Below are 19595 nucleotides of genomic sequence, written 5' to 3'. Positions count from 1 at the left end.
CATAAATTTATGTGATCTGAGCTTTGTTCAAGAGTGGTGGTACTAAAGGTTTTCAATTTTTGTTTACATGGTACCACATAGATGGTACATGTTTGTCAAAAGGTTGAGAACTGCTAATCTAGACTTATTTCTATATTTTAATCCATATTTTAATGTCTGCATTTCTTTTATGCATTTCGGGAATTACTTTAAGGGATATTCTAGTGCAAATTTTTATTTTTGCATCTCTCCAATTATGTTCAACAGATTTTTTTTTTTTACTATTAAGCAGCAGCCTAGCACCTAACTTTACCTCTGAGCTGTTGGCATTAATCAATAGGACAATTTGGTTGAAGATAAAGCTATCAACACACAGATAAATGATATTGGATCTTGGGAAATATACAAGCATTAACTGAAAAGGTTAAAACATTGATTGATAGCTGCTTTTGATATCATAACATTAAGTTAATGTATTTATGAAAATGTTCCACTGAGTGGAATTGCCATCTAACATTATTTAGTATATAATTTAACTGCTCAACTAATTGTTCTAAACTGAAATATATTTTCTCTTGTAATGACATGCTTTGTTTTATGTAAACGGATTTGCATAAAAAGTTGGCTTTCTGCAAGTTCATAAGGGGGGATATCCAGATAGATGCAGCATGAAAAATCTTTAAAATACTGTTAAATGTCAAATCTACGAACAGCTATCCCAAAAGTAAAGTGCTTTGCTACAAATATGCTTTTTTAATTGTTAGGTTTATTACTTACATTAAGATGATCCAATAAATTTACAGAAATCTTTTTAAATAATTTTACAGTAAAACCATTAATAGAACCTAAAAAGTTTATTTTTTTTATGTCGTGTAAATATGCAGCTTTTGTTTCAGCAGCAACAGTTTATAGTTGAATTTTCCAATAATTAAAAAGTAATTAGTATGTTCTACTTGAATACCTGTATTTCAACTTATATTCTTTATCTCTTGATATTTCTTTTGCATAATTTGTTTATTTTCTAAAATTACAAAACGTGTTAATGTAAAATTTAATGTAAAATTTATTAAAAATTATCTAAACCCAATTACAAATAAAACATTTATTTACATGATACACATTACATATATATAAACAAATATGCAATTTTAAAATACATTAGTTCCAAAAATATGGCACAACTGACAAAAATATACATTCATCAATACTAAAACTGCAACACCAAGGAAATTTGAACTAGAAATTTGAAATTCGCAGTATCAATAGACACGTTATCATTTGATGAAAAAAAACTGGAAACAAATGCATGGACATAATTTATTTCTAACATGACCACCATAAAGCAGAAATATGTGCACTTATACACATTGGCATACTATCACTGACACAATCCTATCTGAGGGATGTTTTGCCTTGCTGCAAGAGCATGCACATATAAAAGCATCATGATTAGCAGCTGGGTCTTTGTTTTGCAATAACTAACCTATGATATTAAAGTAATGCTCAACTAGAAAAAGCCTGGAGAGATAAAAGGAGGAAGGAGAACTTTCATGGTTCTTTGGCTGGAAATTTTTTGTTGCTTATACAGCGTACTGTTGCTCTACAGAATGGTCTTCATGCTACGTGTTGAACCTCTCATTGTTAAAACTCTTACCAAACTACACATGATTTGTGCATGCACGCAGCCGAAGTAGAACATGTAATGGACACATCAATGAAAGATGTAACCGGCAAATTTCCCTCAGTATTGTGTACATAATTAGTAATGTGAATAGTGAACTAAACATACCTTATTATCTTAGAAGCATCTCTTTTTTGTGATGAGTGTAATTAATAAAAATATTGTTGGATATCCCTTTGGAGAAGAACGAGAAAGATCGATTGAAAAGGTAAGTCGTTTACCTTTATTTTTAGAATGTTTAGTCTTGATATTAACATCAATACTGTCAAACATACAATATTGACATTGTGATCCTACTTAATATCAATTTGGAAGATTAAATATATCAAATTCTCCTCTACTTCCCCCTAATTTACATAAGGCTTCCTCTCTTATGACAGGTGTCATTGTATAGTCCCAGATTTTTGGACTATTTCTTATTTCTTTCCAAAGCCAGGACTCTGGTAGTTGATCGTCAATTATGTACTTTCTTCGAAAATTACATAATTTGTCACGTTTACGATTGCCCGGATTAGCGTGTTACACAAGTCTTGCAAATATCCCGAACGCTGCGCAAGCTTGTATACAATTTCGGCCCAATATCTTCGAATCTAAATCGTAGGTTAAGGGGTTAAGGACGAAAAGGTTGGGAACCCCTGACCTACGGTAATAAAATGCTAATACACGAATTTATGAAATGTAACTGATGTTTAGTGCAGACATTTAGTATGTCCAGGTTCATTGCAGTACAGAGGATAACTAAGTAACGTTTTTCTATCCGTCCAAACAGAAGTTCCTCTCTGGCCACCACCTGGTATGAATTGAATCAATTACTTTCCTTGCAACTAATACGATACACAATGTTCATCAGTGCTAACACAGAACATGAAGAAATTTAACAAGCAGATAAAGTTACAAAGAAACTGCACAAGACACAATAATGACAATGACAGCATGTCAACAGGAATGAAGGTACATACAAAAGACAAAGATTTTCAATAAATTTCCAAACCATTATACAAACAAATTTACAGCTACTCCAAATAAACTATTTTATCAGGCCATGGGCCATTTTCTACCTGTTTTTACCCCAGAAATTTTTCAACAGATTCTTGCATCTGCAGCAAATTAGGAGAGAGCATTATCTATTTAAATGCCCAATAACGAGATTTCCACATTTGTCATTTATCATAAATAGTTCCAAAATAAGTTCTTTATTAAAAGAAAGAACACAGAAGAAACATCGTCAAAATAACGATTATGATAACAAACAGGCACAGAATTATGTCATCCCTGTTTAGGAATTTTTCCACTGTTGGTGCAATGAGACAAAAATTCCATTACAACAGTTGCTTCCCCTCCCCCCCCTTTTTTTTTCTTTTTTCATTTTGCTTCTGGTCTCTTTTGCAAACATAAAATGCATTAAGTCATTAGCTTTTACAAGTTCTCTTATAAACTACAAGCCAAGCAAGTATTTGTTAGAACTTCATCATCTCATCACTAGATGGCTGCACTATGCAGGAAGCAGTTATTCGAAGATGGCTTGCCTGCTGCCTTGAAATTAATAATAAATTATAAAATAATGATTAATTGTAAAGGAAAAATACTGGTTAATTGTAAACATTTCAAACTAATTTGTAAAGCGTTTTTTGGTATCTTTTCTAATTTCTAATTGTTTATTAATTTTTCACTCTGTATTTTTAACTGCAGTTCAACTGTAATTTTGAACTGAGAGAGAGTCCGTCTGTCTCTCAGTTAGGAGCCATGTGTTGGACTGTGTGTGTGGAGCATGTGTAAAAATAAAACTCTTGCATTATTTCAATTTAGTTCTGCTGATTTGTTTTAATGTAGCAGGGTTTTTATTATTATATGTCTGGACATATTCATTGAAACAACTCATTACAAGCATTGCATCATCATAAATGCACAATACACATATAACAAACAGTAATGTTAGAAAAGTACTGAATCTTGAAAAATCACACAAAGTTGCAGTGAAAGGGTACCTGTTGACCCCATGGTAAAGCAATGGTCAACTGTTAACTCTTAAGAATCCAAGATCATTTCTATAGTATGATTAGCACTTCATAATAATCTAGTCTAGTGGTAAACAGCACCTCTGAATTCAAGGGTTACATTTTTTTCTGCTTTAAGTGATAACAGATATGTTGATGAATGAGACACTGCACTATCAAATCACAAGAGAATTACTTTATTTTCCAGCATATAATAATGCACATCTATAATTTTTTATTTTTAGGTATATTCGTCATATAGCACGTACTCAATTCTTTATGAAGAAACCTAAAAGATATATGTGCTTATTGTCTGAGGTCACTTGTTCAAAGATTTGTCCTAGCCTTTCGAACAATGATATACTGAACTGACAAGTGATAAGGGGGAAAATGTGTGTGGGTTAAATGCTTAAGGGAGTAAATATACCTACAATGAGGGTGCACTATATTCAGTGCAAGTGTCCAAAAGAATGCTATTGTAGGATTTTGAGAAAAGGAAGACATAATTTGGAATAAGAATGTACATCCAACCAGAAACAATTTGCGGAATTATGATTCGGGTGTTTTATTTTTCTGTGGTCTTTTGAAGTGAACATCAAGGCTTTAGTTAAATTACAATTGACCTAGCATTTCTTTTAGTAGCAAATATGGCTCCTGCCAAACGAAACAACACAACGCTGGTTTCAAATGATTGAAACATTTTCAACGAGTTTGTGAAAGAAAATGAAAATATTGCCGCAGCAAGGATATTTGGTGTTGGTGAAGCATGGAACGGATAATTAATTTATGGATTAAAGTAACAGTGATAGTGAATATGAAACAGAAATCGATGTATCTGAAGAAACAGAAGACTAACTTTTCATGTATTTCCAATAATGAAAAGTTTTTAAGTTCAAAAGATATATCATTGCTTTAAATAAACAGCATAAGTACATGGAAAAATGTACACTTTTGTATGCTGATTTTTCTATTTTTAATCTATCATTTTTATATTTGGCATATAATGTGCACCTATAAGTTTTAATCCTATTTTCACAGCATTAAAAGTGTGCCGGAATATACAATAGGTAATTAATCTGCATATCCTTACAACTTTTTCCTTGTTGCTGCAATTTCAATGTTAAGCAAATTTTACATAACTACATCATGGCACATAAACATGAGTATTTACATACATTATTCATGGATTTTTTCCTCAGAAGCACCACTCTTCGGACAGAGGTTCTAACTTCAGTGAAAGGTTTTTTGGAGTCTCCCTGGAAGAATGCAGAAAATCAGTTTTTCAAGATAACTTTTTTTGGGGGAAAATAAATACAAAAAGCTGCATCTTATCAATCATTATACCTGAACTTTTCCAAAACAACAATTTTAGCCCTCTATGCAACCAAGCCATATGCACCTTGAAATGTGTCAAAAATTTATGTTGGAAAAAGGGGAGTCAAGATACTAAACTGGAGGGTCTTTCGTAAAAACATATTCAAGAATATAATTAATTTCACTAATTTTTTTTCAACTAGCATTAAATCGCAAAATTTATAAAAGTCCCACATAAATAAACATTTATAATAAGTCCCACAAAGTTTAAAGAATATTAGTAGCTTTTTATTTAAATTGTACCAACAGTTAGCTTTATATTGATACTTTTTTTATGCCTTATTTTCTCACATACTCGCTTAGTCCAGACGTATGTGCAAATTTTATGCCAAGTGGCATAATTTAAACTGTGAAGTAAAATGATAATCAGCACCTGCTGTTACTGCAGTTGCGTAGAGAAACAGAACCGCAGATTAAAACAGAAGTGAATGTATGACATTTGAAAGTGCTGAAAGTTAGTTGCCTTTTGACCTGGTTGGTGTCATAACTTCGTGTAGATTTGCTGGAAAAAAAAGCTGTAACACTGTTAATATACAGTATTTTATATAAAGTTCTAATAAGCCACCAGAGATACTTGTTTTAGTCAGTTTAGTTTTTGTTTAAGTCTCGTTAGCTGTTAGAAATACATTTTTGCATTTTTGGTGTTGTACTTTGCATAAATAATGCAGGCTAAGGAAAGGAGATAACTATTAGTTACAAATAATTAAATTATGCAGTTAGATACTCTTAGTAATAATAGATTTATATAGTTACATTTATAGTTTTATTTTTTCTTTAAAATATATCCATTTAAAAATCACTAAAGATTCTAAAATGATATTAGCATAACTGTACATTTAAAGTACCATTTCATCAAGCTTTACATATTGTTAGGGTGTGTGTGTAGTTGCTACACCATGTTACAATGTTTGCAATAAAATAAAATACATAAATCAAAATTTTGCAAATCTCAAATAAAATATTTTTTACACAAACTGATTTTGAAATAGCTGAATTATTGACACGCCACCAATTTGGCATAGCGCAATAAAAAAAACTCTTATTCCAAAAAGGGAAAAGTTCTTTTTAATGGGTTTTTTTTTAAACTTTTCACTAACTATTCAATTCAGCCAGAGCCTTGTGCCTACAATTCAAGTATCCACCATTTATAGTAAGATGTAGGAAAGAATTCAAACGTTAACCCCATCAAACATATATTTTTCAATGCATCACTAAAAGACATTCCTCCAAAATGCCAATTCACACTCAAAATGGCAGTTGTAAAAAGGCAGATATGTCAGATGAGAATTAAGGACCTTACCGGTTTGGGCCGAAATTAAGGACTGGACAAAACACAATTTTAAAAAAAAACCTAAGGACTTTTAACGAATGTATTAACCTTGATATACTACAGACTGTAAAAGTGCAATGCCAGATCTTAAGGAGTTAATTACTTTCAGACTGCAAATATTAGATGTTTAATATCATTATGAATATAATACTAAAAAACTAAATGATACTAATGGTAAGAAATATGGAGAATGTTCATGATTCACTTGTACACATGCTTCATATTATTTATATAATTAAGGCAAAAACCACCAGAGGGTATTTTTGCAAGTTTTGATTCTTTATGGAACAAAATTATTCAGTAATAGGTATCCAGTCTATAAACGTAGTGCTACGCTGAAAAGTAAATTATGGTACTACACTGGTTATCATAAATTAAGGAAAAATCACGATTACTGAAAAAGTCACATGTAGAATTTTATGAAACTTATCCACTACATACAACACATAGTAAGGTATCAAATAACATAAAAATAAATTACCAGACAATTATGGTAGTATAGAAATTAGCACATGTATAAAATGAACAAATTGAAGGTGTCTATTTCCTATAGAAAAAGAACCTTCAATATTGAATATGGTCGCCTCTAGAAGCAATACAGCACATACAGTGATGCATGATCAGGGTTCATAGCCACATTTTAGTTAAAAAAATAAGCACCTATAAGCACTTTTCAAGCACATTTTAAGAAAAAAAATAAGCACCTGTCTAATTACATTATACACAACTGCATAACTTTAAAAATTAAGACTTGTAATTTAAAATATGAGAAATGCAGTATTTATTAAGAGAGAATAAGCATTCCCTCAACCATGGAAAATAATTACTTTTATTTTTTTTTTAAGTTTTAAATAACAGTTCAATTTACAGAACTAGTTTACAATGAGAGGAAAAAAAAAACTATGCAGAACTAAACTATATTACAAGATTTAATGATGAAATTTCAGTTCAAAATAGAGAAAATAAATAATAATAAGACATATTTATTGTATTCGCTTGGAACCTAATAACAAGTACAATTTATTTTTCCACTCATACTGATATTTAAATAATTTAAATCTAAATTCTGAATGACGTTAAATTTCCGGAATGGAATAGAACCATTCTTTGCTTGGGTTGGTAGACCGCAGAACTTTTAGTCCTATTCAATCCAGATTGGAAAGTGACCAAAAAAAAAAAAAAAAAAAAACGTTGCTTGTTTTGCAGCGAACTGTAACAGTTTCAATATTCGAGATTTTGCGGAGAAAGGGGAGAGCCTCCCAATCTTCATACTGTATAATGTATTGGCCAAAAAAACAAAATTATTTTTACTATTCGATTACTTTCTCTTTATTTAAGCCATTCCGAATATTATTCCTTAGAAAGCTAATCTGTGTCAAAACACAAACATTTTTAAAAGTTTACTATACTTCAGCAGTTACCGCAACTATATTATTATAAACATTGATACATATGCTCATAATATAAGTATAACAATCATAATAAACACGAATATGAACTGACCAAGCGGAACGAGAATGCAAATTATTAAGATCTTGATAGAAATTCAAATGTGTGTAGTATTTGTGTGGGACGAAATGAATGCCGAACGTACCGGAATTTTCTACTGCTTTCGCAATTCTTTGACCAATAGAACGACGGGCATCTGTCTGTACTCTTCGTGCACACCAAAGGTTATGTTAATGCAGAGAAAGAAGAAAAGCTATTTCCGGGAGTATGATTCATCATCTGACATTCCATATTAGGAAGAAAAGTTGTTTATTTAGTTTCGGCTTTGGTACGGAGAAAAATAGCGCGTTCATTAAAAAAAAGCACTAAAAGCAAAAAATAAGCACTAAAAACAAAAAAATAAGGGCTTTAAAGAAAAAGCAAGCACCTATAAGGGCCTTTATATTTTATTTTCAAATATAAGGACTTATAAGCACTTATAAGGACCGCTACCAACCCTGATGATGCTTTCAATTATGCGGTCTATCAGTTCCATAGGAAGCGAGAGCCATTGCTCTTGCAAAGCAGTTGCAAGCACGAAGAGGGCCTGAGATTGAGAGCAGCTAGACATCTCCCTAAAGCATCCCAGACATGCTCAATAGGATTCAAGTCTGGGCATCGAGCTAGCCACTCCATGCCATTGAAGATAATCATCTACGATGCGAGCCCTGTGTGGTCTTGCGTTGTCATCCTGTTACAGGAAAGCATCACCTATTGGCCCGGCATATGGGCACACAGAAACATCAAGGATGTCATCTCTGTAAATCTCAGCATTCACGGTTCCCCCTGGAAAGACATGGAGGTCTGTGCGTCCACCCAAAGAGATACCACCACAAACGCAGACACTGCCCCTTCCGTATGCATCTCTTTCACGAATGTTTGACGGATGATAACGGGTTCCAGGTTCTCTCCATATCAAATAACACCTACTATCACTTTCTAGAGTAAACCTGGACTCATCCGTAAAGAGAACAGCCCTCCACTGATTAAGCGTCCAGTGGACATGTTGTTGTGCCTACTGCAAACGGTATCTCCTATGGCGTGCAAATGGCTGGTTGTCTCGCATACAGACCGCTTTCGTGAAGCCTTCTACGCACAGTTGACGTTGACACCAACCTTCCGGTGGGTGCAGCAAGAGAGGATCTAAGAAGAGTCAGAGTAGCGGTTCTATTCCTGCATGCACATGTCAAATATCGGTCATCAGCGCTCGTCGTAGGAGTCGGTTGTCCTTGGCTGAGCCTCCTAGAGGCCGAATCTGTGGTTTGAAATCGCCTCCAAAGTCTACGAACCACAGAAGGATTCGCATTTAGCCATCTGGCCACGTCTGCTTGACTTTATCCTGCCTCTAGTCTCCCAATGGATCTCCATCTTAGTTCTGCAGGCAAATGATGCCTGGAGGTCATTAATACGAATTGGCTATCTCAGAATTCTAATATCACTATCACAGTAAAATATGTAGGCTTGCTCTCAAACATGGACTTTTATTCTCCTCACAGATGACGTATTCCGAGTGCAGCGCCACTAATTTGCATTCAGCTACTCTTACTTGGCAACATATTGAAATTTTACACGGTTTGGCTCATTTTTGAGGGAGTTATCGCTATTTTTGTGATTTTTCCTTCATTTATGATAACCAGTGTACTTGGAAACATAAAAATTTGTTAATTACATGGCATTTTGCAACTAAATGAAAGAAATCTATTAAATTATATTTTAAAATAAATTCATGTATTTAATATTTATTTCAAAGCATACATAAGCAAAAAATAATTGTATTAAATTTCGTGATGGTATGTACGTCATCATACTGTTAGAATTAGTTTCAGGAATATGCCAGAGAAAATTGTCTGAAATCTGAAAGTATTATTAATTAATAATAAACAAAGTTAGAAGGAAGAAGCCACATTTAATGATATGACTACCATTAAAATAAAGTTAATTATTTAATAATTAAAAATGAAATTTTGGGAAATATATTAAATGGTTAGGCTAAATGACCGATTACTATTTTTTTATTTTACTGCAAAATGACAAATAAGGCATTTATTTAAAAGAGATGGAGGAAAAAAAAAAAAAAGGTTAAAAAGATTTTGTGGTACAATTCTAGTATGTGCTACGGGCCTTGGCCCGATCTTGAAAACTGTCGCCTACACCAAAACGATCAGTATACTGCTCATCATCATGTTACCGAATCTCCTGTATACTAAGATTAAACCGATTTTGTTTTATACGAGAATGGGAAGGTATTTTCTTTCGTTCAACATGCATTGCACATGCGCATGTGAATCTTTCGATTCTCAACCAAAGTTGCTGAAACCTTGATTTGTCTTTCTAAAAAACACTGCAAAAATTGGCCAGATGCCCCAATGATAAATGGCACTAGAAAATACAAACATTTAAGAAAGATCCATCATCTGCGGCGAATGCGCGTAGCACAGAGACAGCCTTCATTTACGAAAGCGTGAGGTTAAAGTTCTTTAAGGTGCTCTTACACTGTGTTGAAGACGGTAGCATGACATAATGGATGCTCCAAAAGAGGAACAGCGTGGTGTGGTCAGGTTTTTGACAGCTGAAGGTGTTTCCCAACATGAAATTAGTCGCCGTATAACTGCTGTGTACGGTGAACATTGCATCGCATTGGCCACTGCGAAGCGCTGGAGCAAACGGTTCAGAGAAGGACGTGAAAATTGCAAAGATGATCCAAGACCGGGCCAAAGCCACCTTGCAATCACCCCCGACACAATTGCACAGGTTGATGAGCTGATTAGACAAGAACGGAGGATAAGCATTACTGATTGAATTTGTTAAACGTGGAGAGACTATCAATAGTTCGCAATATTGTGCAATGCCGGATCGGCTGCGTGTCGCAATCAAGAACAAACGACCTGAAAGATTGACGAATGGTGTGATCTTGCTACACGACAATGCTCGTCCCCACGTCGCCGATGTGGTTAAGACACAACTGGCAAAGTTCAAGTGGGACACGCTGCAACATCCTCCATACAACCGAGATTTGTCGCCATGCGACTTTCACATTTTCAAGAAACTGAAAAAATATCTCAAGGGTACCAGATTCCTGTCGGACGACGTCGTGAAGGAGTCGGTTACAGACTTTTTGAATCGACAGCCCAAGGAGTTTCATAAGACGGGGATCACGCGGCTCATTTGTCACTGTGATAAATGTCTCAATGTTCATGGAGACTACCTTTAAATAAAGTACTCTGTTTGTCATATATTCGCATTGGCTCACTTTCATTTGACTCGCCCTTGTATTAAAAAAAAAATTATCCATAGTGGTAATATGCTACAATGATAAGAAAATCAGCTCATGTTTATCATTTTAAGTTAAAATTTCACTGCATTTTCCTTTAAAAAAGCAAAAGAAACATTTGCCATACTCTGAAATGACATTTACAAAAATTATTGATATGATAATGATAAGCACATATATGTATCAGATGTGAAGTTCTAATAACAATTCCTTAATTTTAGTATACTTGCTTTCTAATTTTACTCATATGACCTTTCACAAATGTCAAGATTTTGCTTCAGATTGCATTTTGCCACATTGAAATTCAGACATATGCTTGTTAAAACATCATAAGCTTCTTTTCTTTTGATAAAAATAAGAAATATTTAACTTGTAATAACTTTAAAAAAATCCATTCTCTACAAAACTAAAAATCCAAATAAGATGGGGTTCAATTTTCATTAAAAATTTGAATTTTGTTCAGATAGAGCTAATATTCAATAATCACAAAAATCAGATTAGCTTGTTTTCATCATTTCAAGCTTTAGTGTCTATTTCATGCAGGGAGAATAAAGTTTCCTTATAGGCCTGAGACCTTGCAGCTTTGAACGTCACTGTGTATTTAAATGCACTTACTATTCAACCTAAAGTTCCCTTCCTCCAAATATCCTTTTATTAAATTAGCTTTTTATAAAAATATTTGAATTTTATTTAAGTTCACTATCATGATTCACATATAAACAGAAAGACATTAGTTAAGTAATTACAACAACAAACTTCAAATAAGGTTAAAATGCATTATTATTTATAATGATTGTTTATACATTAAAATTTCTATATATTAATGAAGCAGGACACTTCATTCTACACAAAAATCAAATGTTTTTACTCTATGAAACATTTTTAAATATGCACAATAGACTTAACAGGACTGTGCATTTTACATTTATACAATAAAATAATAAAGAATGCTCAGAACCAAGTTATCATTTAATATTTTTATTTATTACTTTTTGAGATTTAAAAAGAAAGCTGCCAGTGACACTTTGCTCCTCTGTCATATTTGATACAGTGATACAGGGCTAACAGAAAGAAACTAAAACAAAATTTGCAGTTTTCTGCAAATTTTTCTTAAAGCATTGTTTTACATATTGTAAATTTAATACATACGAGTGAAAACTTTATTTTCTTTTTACCAGCACAGCTGTTTCAATTTATTCAAGCACAAGAAAAATTGTCAAACTACTCAACAGCAAAAATCCAACATCAGAATGGAAAATTCAGCACAGCAAATTCACGATTATATTTCCATTAAAAAAATTGTTAAACTACTCAACAGCAAAAATTCCAACATCAGAATGAAATATTCAGCACAGCAAATTCACCATTATATTTCCAAATACAAGCCAAGTGAGTATTTTCTTATTCCTCAATTTAAGTACATTTACTTTCAAAATTTTACTCACATGCATTTTTTCACAGATTTCAAGATTTTGCTTCAGATTGCATTTTACCACATTGAAATTCAGACATATGCTTGTTAAAACATCATAAGCTTGTGTTCTTCCAAAAAAATAACAAATATTTAACTTGTGATAATTTCATAAAAATCCATTTTCCACAAAACTAAAAATCTAGATAAGATGGGGTTCAATTTTTACTAAAAATTTGAACAATAAAAAGCTTGTTCAGATAGAGCTAATATGAAATAATCACAAAATCAGATTAATCTGTTTTCATCATTTCAAGCTTTAGTGCCTATTTCATACATGAAGCAGGGAGAATAAAGTTTTCTTGCAGGCTTCAAACCTTGCAGCATTGTCACAGGGTACTGAAATTCTTTTACTATTAGCCTAAAGTTCTCTTTCCCTCAATATCTATTAAATCATTTTTTAATAAAATACTTGAAATTTTATTCAAGTTAAATTCAATACTTAATGTATAAACAGCTAATACTTTCTCTTTAATTCTAGGAATAAACATAATTTCTTGTTTACTTATAAAGTTGTACTGTTTAAGCTCTGTAATTGTAATCCCACCAAATTGTCAATTGAAATTTCTTTGTTCCCAACAACCTCTGTCCCTTTATTCACTAACAGTAGCAATAGGCTCTGGATTTAGAGCTGCAGTAGAGATTTTGCCATCCACTACTTGATTGATGATTGCAGCATTGCCAATGCAATGAAAACCTGTTATTATCTTCATTTGTTACCAACTTCCATTAACTGGAAAGTTTCTTTCCTTTTTCTTTTACGATATCTGAAAACCTTTAAATTTGTGGTTAGGCTAGTGTCTGCTATATACTAACGGCTTATGTATCATGAGACTGGCAAATATATATGTTGTTAAGACAAAATAACACGCCAAATAAATACTAATTCAGAAGTCAAACAACAAAAATCAGCGTTGCACACTAATTCCAACATACAACAAGTAAAAAATATTGACGAAACTTTTGTATTATTTTTTAATAAGAAAAATTTAACGTGGACAGGTAAATTTCTGAAGACCAGTCAAATTTTTTCATGGAATCGTGCCTACACTCTGCACCAGAGAATCCATGATCTAGACAACTTTCACTACTTTAAGATTCATTTAAAGGCATTACAGATTCAGATTCCAAATCGGCCTGAAACGCAGGAAATTAGCTGCATACATTCTGAATCAGCCATTACTTTATGGTAAAAAAAAAAAAAAAAAAAAAAAACAGTTTTAACTGCTTGTGCATCACTAAAGTTATCAAGTCAACAGTAAAATACAAACAAAAAGTTAAGCACTGAAAGATAAAAATTCACTAAATCATGCAAAAGATGTGAAGCAAGCGTGCACCTTTGAACCAATAAGAATGAACAAAATAGGCTAAACAAACTACCAATTAATGCACATCTGCTGCCATATACAAGATTAATTTGATATTAAAAACAGAAAAGATACAGATTAAAAAAAAAGCAACAGAGCATGCTGTACTGGCAAATCAGTACTGGTCAAAAACAGTGCACATACAGCACTTGTTAAAACATAAGCTTCCATTTTTCCACAAATAAATACCTATATATTGAATGTTTAACTTAAAATAACTATATTTAACATGTTCGCTGCCAACCACGAGCTATAGGTTGAAGTTTATGTTTAGGTCCCAGTTACAAGTTGATTTGTAGAATGCTTTTGTTTTACATATGCCACATACAGTAGTATTTTCATGTTCTTTGAAGGTATCAGGCTTCGGGGCTTAAAAAAAGACAATTTGATACAATTCAAGAGAATAAGAAAGAGTACAATATAAATAATTATGAAGTAAATAACAGAAACTGTAAAAATAATCAAGCTATTTATAATCTACGCTATAATAATTGTAAAAATAATCAACCTACGTTCTAAGCAACCATCAACTACAAATATACTTGTTATAAGTATATGCATAGTTGGTACCATCATAAAATAGATTTATTACAAAAACTGACGATGATACAGCTCGTATTATTAATAAAGCAATTAAAAATTATCTCAATTCAATATCTTTCCATAAATAACTGTTTTATATTTTTATTTTACAATGAATTAATTAAAATTTATTGACATGGTCGAACCGTTTTTGAAAATGTTGCTCAGCAGGGAACATGTTAATAAAAAATTCACCCTCTACAAAAATTTGGATAAGATTGCAGTTATGAAAGAATTTTTTTATTCTGCTCTCAATAGTAAACAGAAAATAACTTGTCAGTTTTGATTAACACTTGAAATCTAAAAAGTTTGCTGAAGCACAGCTAAATGTGCAATAATCATAAAAATCAGCTTAGCTTGTTTTCACAATTACACGTTTCAACATCCATATCATGCATCACGAAGAGAATAAAGTTCCCTTGTGGGCCTAAGAGCTTGAAGCATTGGATGCCACAGTGTACGCATATGAAACAAATAACATAAATGACACGCCAAAACAAATTACATAATGCCACTGTCGTAACAAAGGAAAAAACATAAGCATAACCATGAAAGGGTTTTAATGATCATATTAACATCAGTGTTATTATGGAAAACTGACAATGAACAGATTCAAGCTTTAGTGCTTCAATTTTTAAAATACATCAGATTTTTCCTGAACATCAATGCTATCAGAAACACGGACCAAGGAAATAATCATGTGGTCAAAAAATTAACATAACATACAGACTAAATCATGAAAATTGGATATTAATTTTCTAAGCAACCACTCCACTTTTATACACTCACTCCCAAAAGTTAAGCACGGAGAGGAAAATGCTAATTTCTGGAAGCCAATCAGAATTGAAGGGGATGCAATTCGCAGCAGAGGTAGACGGAAGTATGCAAATGTGTTAGATAACAGCCAATGCGCTTTCATGTCAAGAAATATGCAAAAAAAAAAAAAAAGTCTTATAAGAAGCTACCTTTATGAATGGTTACAGAAGTAGGGTTTTAGTTCATGATCATATTAACATCAGTGTAGTGATGGAAGACTGACAGTCAACAGATTGAAATTGAATTTTTAAAATACATCAGATTCTTCCTGAACATCAGTGCAATCAGAAACACGGACCAGGCAAATAATCATCATGTGGTCAAAAAATTAACATAACATACAGACTAAATAATGAAAATTGGATATTAATCTTCTAAGCAACCACTCCATTTTTATACACTCACTCCCAAAAGTTAAGCACAGAGAAGAAAATGCTAATTTCTGGAAGCCAATCAGAATTGAAGAGGATGCACTTCGCGTCAGAGGTAGATGGAAGATGCAAATGTGTTAGGTAACAGCCAATCGCACTTTCATGTCAAGAAACATTCAAAAAAAAAAAAGTTCTTATAAGAAGCTAGCTTTATGAATGTTTACAGAAGTAGGGTTTTAATTCATGATCATATTAACATCAGTGTAATGATGGAAGACTGACATTCAACAGACTGAAATTGAATTTTTAAAATACATCAGATTCTTCCTGAACATCAGTGCAATCAGAAACACGGACCAGGCAAATAATCATCATGTGGTCAAAAAATTAACATAACATACAGACTAAATAATGAAAATTGGATATTAATCTTCTAAGCAACCACTCCATTTTTATACACTCACTCCCAAAAGTTAAGCACAGAGAAGAAAATGCTAATTTCTGGAAGCCAATCAGAATTGAAGAGGATGCACTTCGCGTCAGAGGTAGATGGAAGATGCAAATGTGTTAGGTAACACCCAACCGCACTTTCATGTCAAGAAACATTCAAAAAAAAAAGTTCTTATAAGAAGCTAGCTTTATGAATGTTTACAGAAGTAGGGTTTTAATTCATGATCATATTAACATCAGTGTAATGATGGAAGACTGACATTCAACAGACTGAAATTGAATTTTTAAAATACATCAGATTCTTCCTGAACATCAGTGCAATCAGAAACACGGACCAGGCAACTAATCATCATGCGGTCAAAAAATTAACATAACATACGACTAAATCATGAAAATTGGATATTAATCTTCTAAACAGCCATTCCATTTATGTATACATATGTATAATAGTATACAAGCTTGTTTTCATCGTTTCACGTTTCAATATCCATTTCAGGCAAGACAAAGAAAATTAAGTTCCCTTGTGGGCCTACCTTGAAGCATTAGGTGTCACTGTGTATGCATATAAAATAAATAACATAAAAGACATGCCAAAACAGATTGCATAATGCCACGGTCATAACAAAGGAAAAAACATAAGCATAACTATGAAAGGGTTTTAATGATCATAGTAACATCAGTGTAATGATGGAAAACTGACAGTCAACAGATTCAAATTCAATTTTTAAAATACATCAGATTCTTCCTGAACATCAGTGCAATCAGAAACACGGACCAGGCAACTGATCATCATGTGAACAAAAAATTAACATAACATACAGACTAAATCATGAAAATTGGATATTAATCTTCTAAGCAACCACTCCATTTTTATACACTCACTCCCAAAAATTAAGCACAGAGGGGAAAACGCTAATTTCTAGAAGCCAATCAGAATTGAAGTCACTGCAGAGGTAGACGAAGTATGCAAATGTGTTATGTAACAGCCAATCGTGCTTTCATGTCAAGAAATATGCAAAAGTCTTGTAAGAAGCTATCTTTATGAATGGTTACAGAAATAGGGTTTTAATTCATGATCATATTAACATCAGTGTAATGATGGAAGACTGACATTCAACAGATTGAAATTGAATTTTTAAAATACATGAGATTCTTCTTGAACATCAGTGCAATCAGAAACACAGACCAGGCAAATAATCATCATGTGATCAAAAAATTAACATACCATACAAACTAAATGATGAAAATTGGATAATTGAATTTTTAAAATACATGAGATTCTTCTTGAACATCAGTGCAATAAGAAACACAGACCAGGCAAATAATCATCATGTGGTTCAAAACATTAACATACCATAGAAACTAAATGATGAAAATTGGATATTAATCTTCTAAGCAACCACTCCATTTATACATATATATGTATATACATACAGAAACAGTAAACAAGCTTGTTTTCATCATTTCACGTTTCAATATCCATTTCATGCACGATAAAGAGAAAAGTTCCCTTGTGGGCTAAGAGCTTGAAGCACTGGATGTCACTGTGTACACATATCAAACAAATAACATAAAATACATGCCAAAACAGATTACAAATTGCCTCTGTCATAACAAAGTGAAAACATAAGCATAACTATGAAAGGGTCTTAATTCATGATCATATTAACATCAGTGTAATGATGGAAAACTGACAGTCAACAGATTCAAATTCAGTTTTTAAAATACATCAGATTCTTCCTGAACATCAGTGCAATCAGAAACACGGAGCAAACAAATAATCATCTTGTGATCAAAAGATCAAAAAATTAACATAAATCATGAAAATTGAATATTAATCTTCCAAGCAGTCACTCCATTTATATGTATATACATACAAAAACATTTGTCTTAATATCTAAATACACAGACAAGCATCCAGAAATGAGTTCAAATATATACATTGGAATGAAAGAAGTCGAGGTACAAAATGAAATAATCATTTTGGGATTATAATCAAGGAAACACCACTTAATGCAAGATCTTTTAGGCGAGTTTTAGAGATTTGGGTCAGATAAAATCTGTTAAGTTTTTACAGCAACTAAATAAATGATAAGAATTTTAATTAGGCACTCAAAGACAGCAAGATATCATGTTGATTGTTCTCCCCCCAATACTTTTTCCTTTAAAGAAAACCTGAAAAACCAAGATCAAGTTGCAAGACGTTTTAATGTCGTCTAATCAGCCTCAGAGATCTTGGTGGAAAATAATCAGAATTCATTCACAATTTATTTTTCATCACAGGCTTCTAAGGTATACACTGGTAAATATTTTTTATCACCAGTGCTATCTGCTATACCAATTTACTCTTACATTTAACAACAATTTGATATAAATATATTTATCTTCCAGATTTTTTGTGATAAACACAGAGGCTAGTAGTTGAAAGCTGGAATGAGAAAATCTTTTACCAAAACAACTGACCTTACATAACCAAATTAAAAAGGCAAAAATGAGAATTAAAAATTATACAAAAATTTACAATTTTAATTAAAACCTCTTTATTTTATGGGGAATTTAAATGAATAGAATATATAAATATTTACACATTAAGCAAAATAAAACTAAAAACAAACAGGTTAAAGAAATTGATTAATGACATAACATTATCTAATCTTATTTGACACACTGTTAAATATTTTTTTAATTTTAAGATTATTAATTATCCCAATATTTCATACTATTTTAATTAGCAGAAAAATAATGATTTTTATTGTAGTCTTTTGAATTTTATTCAGCCTCAGAGATCTTGGTGGAAAATAATCAGAATTCATTCACAATTTATTTTTCATCACTGGCTTCTAAGATATACTGGCAAACCTTATTTTTTATCACCAGTATCACAATCTGCTATACTAATTTACTCTTACATTTAGCAACAATTTGATATAAATATATTTATCTTCCAGATTTTTTTGTAATAAACACAGAGGCTAGTAGTAGACAGTTACAATGAGAAAATCTTTTACCAAAACAACTGACCTTACACAACCGAATTAAAAAAGCAAAAATTAGAGTTAAAACTTATACAAAAATTTACAATTTTAATTACAACCTCTTTATTTTATAGGGAATTTAAATGAATATAACATATAAATATTTACACATTGAGCGAAATAACAAAACTAAAAACGAACACGTTAATTAATGACACATTATCTAATGTTATTTGATGCACCGTTAAATATTTTTTAAATTTTATTATTAATTATCCAATATTTCATACTATTTTAATTGGCAGAAAAATAATGATTTTTATTGTAGTCTTTTAAATTTTATTCAGCCTCAGAGATCTTGGTGGAAAATAATCAGAATTCATTCACAATTTATTTTTCATCACAGGCTTCTAAGATATACTGGCAAACCTTATTTTTTATCACCA

The 19595-nt window shown here is 32.0% G+C and overlaps 1 long non-coding RNA gene and 4 other non-coding genes across 5 annotated transcripts in view; all 5 read right to left on the bottom strand.

Annotated features, from left to right (window-relative positions):
* Positions 1-1066: 1066 nt before the first annotated feature.
* The window catches only part of LOC118189257 (uncharacterized), a 35474-nt gene continuing 16945 nt past the window's right edge, over positions 1067-19595 (bottom strand). Inside the window, exon 3 of the long non-coding RNA XR_004758231.2 lies at positions 1067-4910. This is a non-coding gene — a long non-coding RNA (uncharacterized LOC118189257). The remainder of the gene's footprint in view (positions 4911-19595) is intronic.
* On the bottom strand, positions 15178-15242 carry LOC146998301 (small nucleolar RNA SNORD18). The gene has a single exon (XR_015040475.1). It is a non-coding gene; the product is annotated as a small nucleolar RNA SNORD18 (small nucleolar RNA).
* LOC118189262 (small nucleolar RNA SNORD24) lies at positions 18397-18460 on the bottom strand. The gene has a single exon (XR_004758237.1). It is a non-coding gene; the product is annotated as a small nucleolar RNA SNORD24 (small nucleolar RNA).
* On the bottom strand, positions 18950-19013 carry LOC118189261 (small nucleolar RNA SNORD24). Its single transcript, XR_004758236.1, has one exon. It is a non-coding gene; the product is annotated as a small nucleolar RNA SNORD24 (small nucleolar RNA).
* Positions 19495-19558, bottom strand: LOC118189263 (small nucleolar RNA SNORD24). The gene has a single exon (XR_004758238.1). It is a non-coding gene; the product is annotated as a small nucleolar RNA SNORD24 (small nucleolar RNA).

The sequence above is a fragment of the Stegodyphus dumicola genome, chromosome 3, assembly GCF_044657685.1.
Source record: "Stegodyphus dumicola isolate Sdum_Otavi_A_Nest chromosome 3, ASM4465768v1".
NCBI classification, from domain to species: Eukaryota; Metazoa; Arthropoda; class Arachnida; order Araneae; family Eresidae; genus Stegodyphus; species Stegodyphus dumicola.
This window is presented reverse-complemented; position numbering and strand designations above follow the sequence as displayed.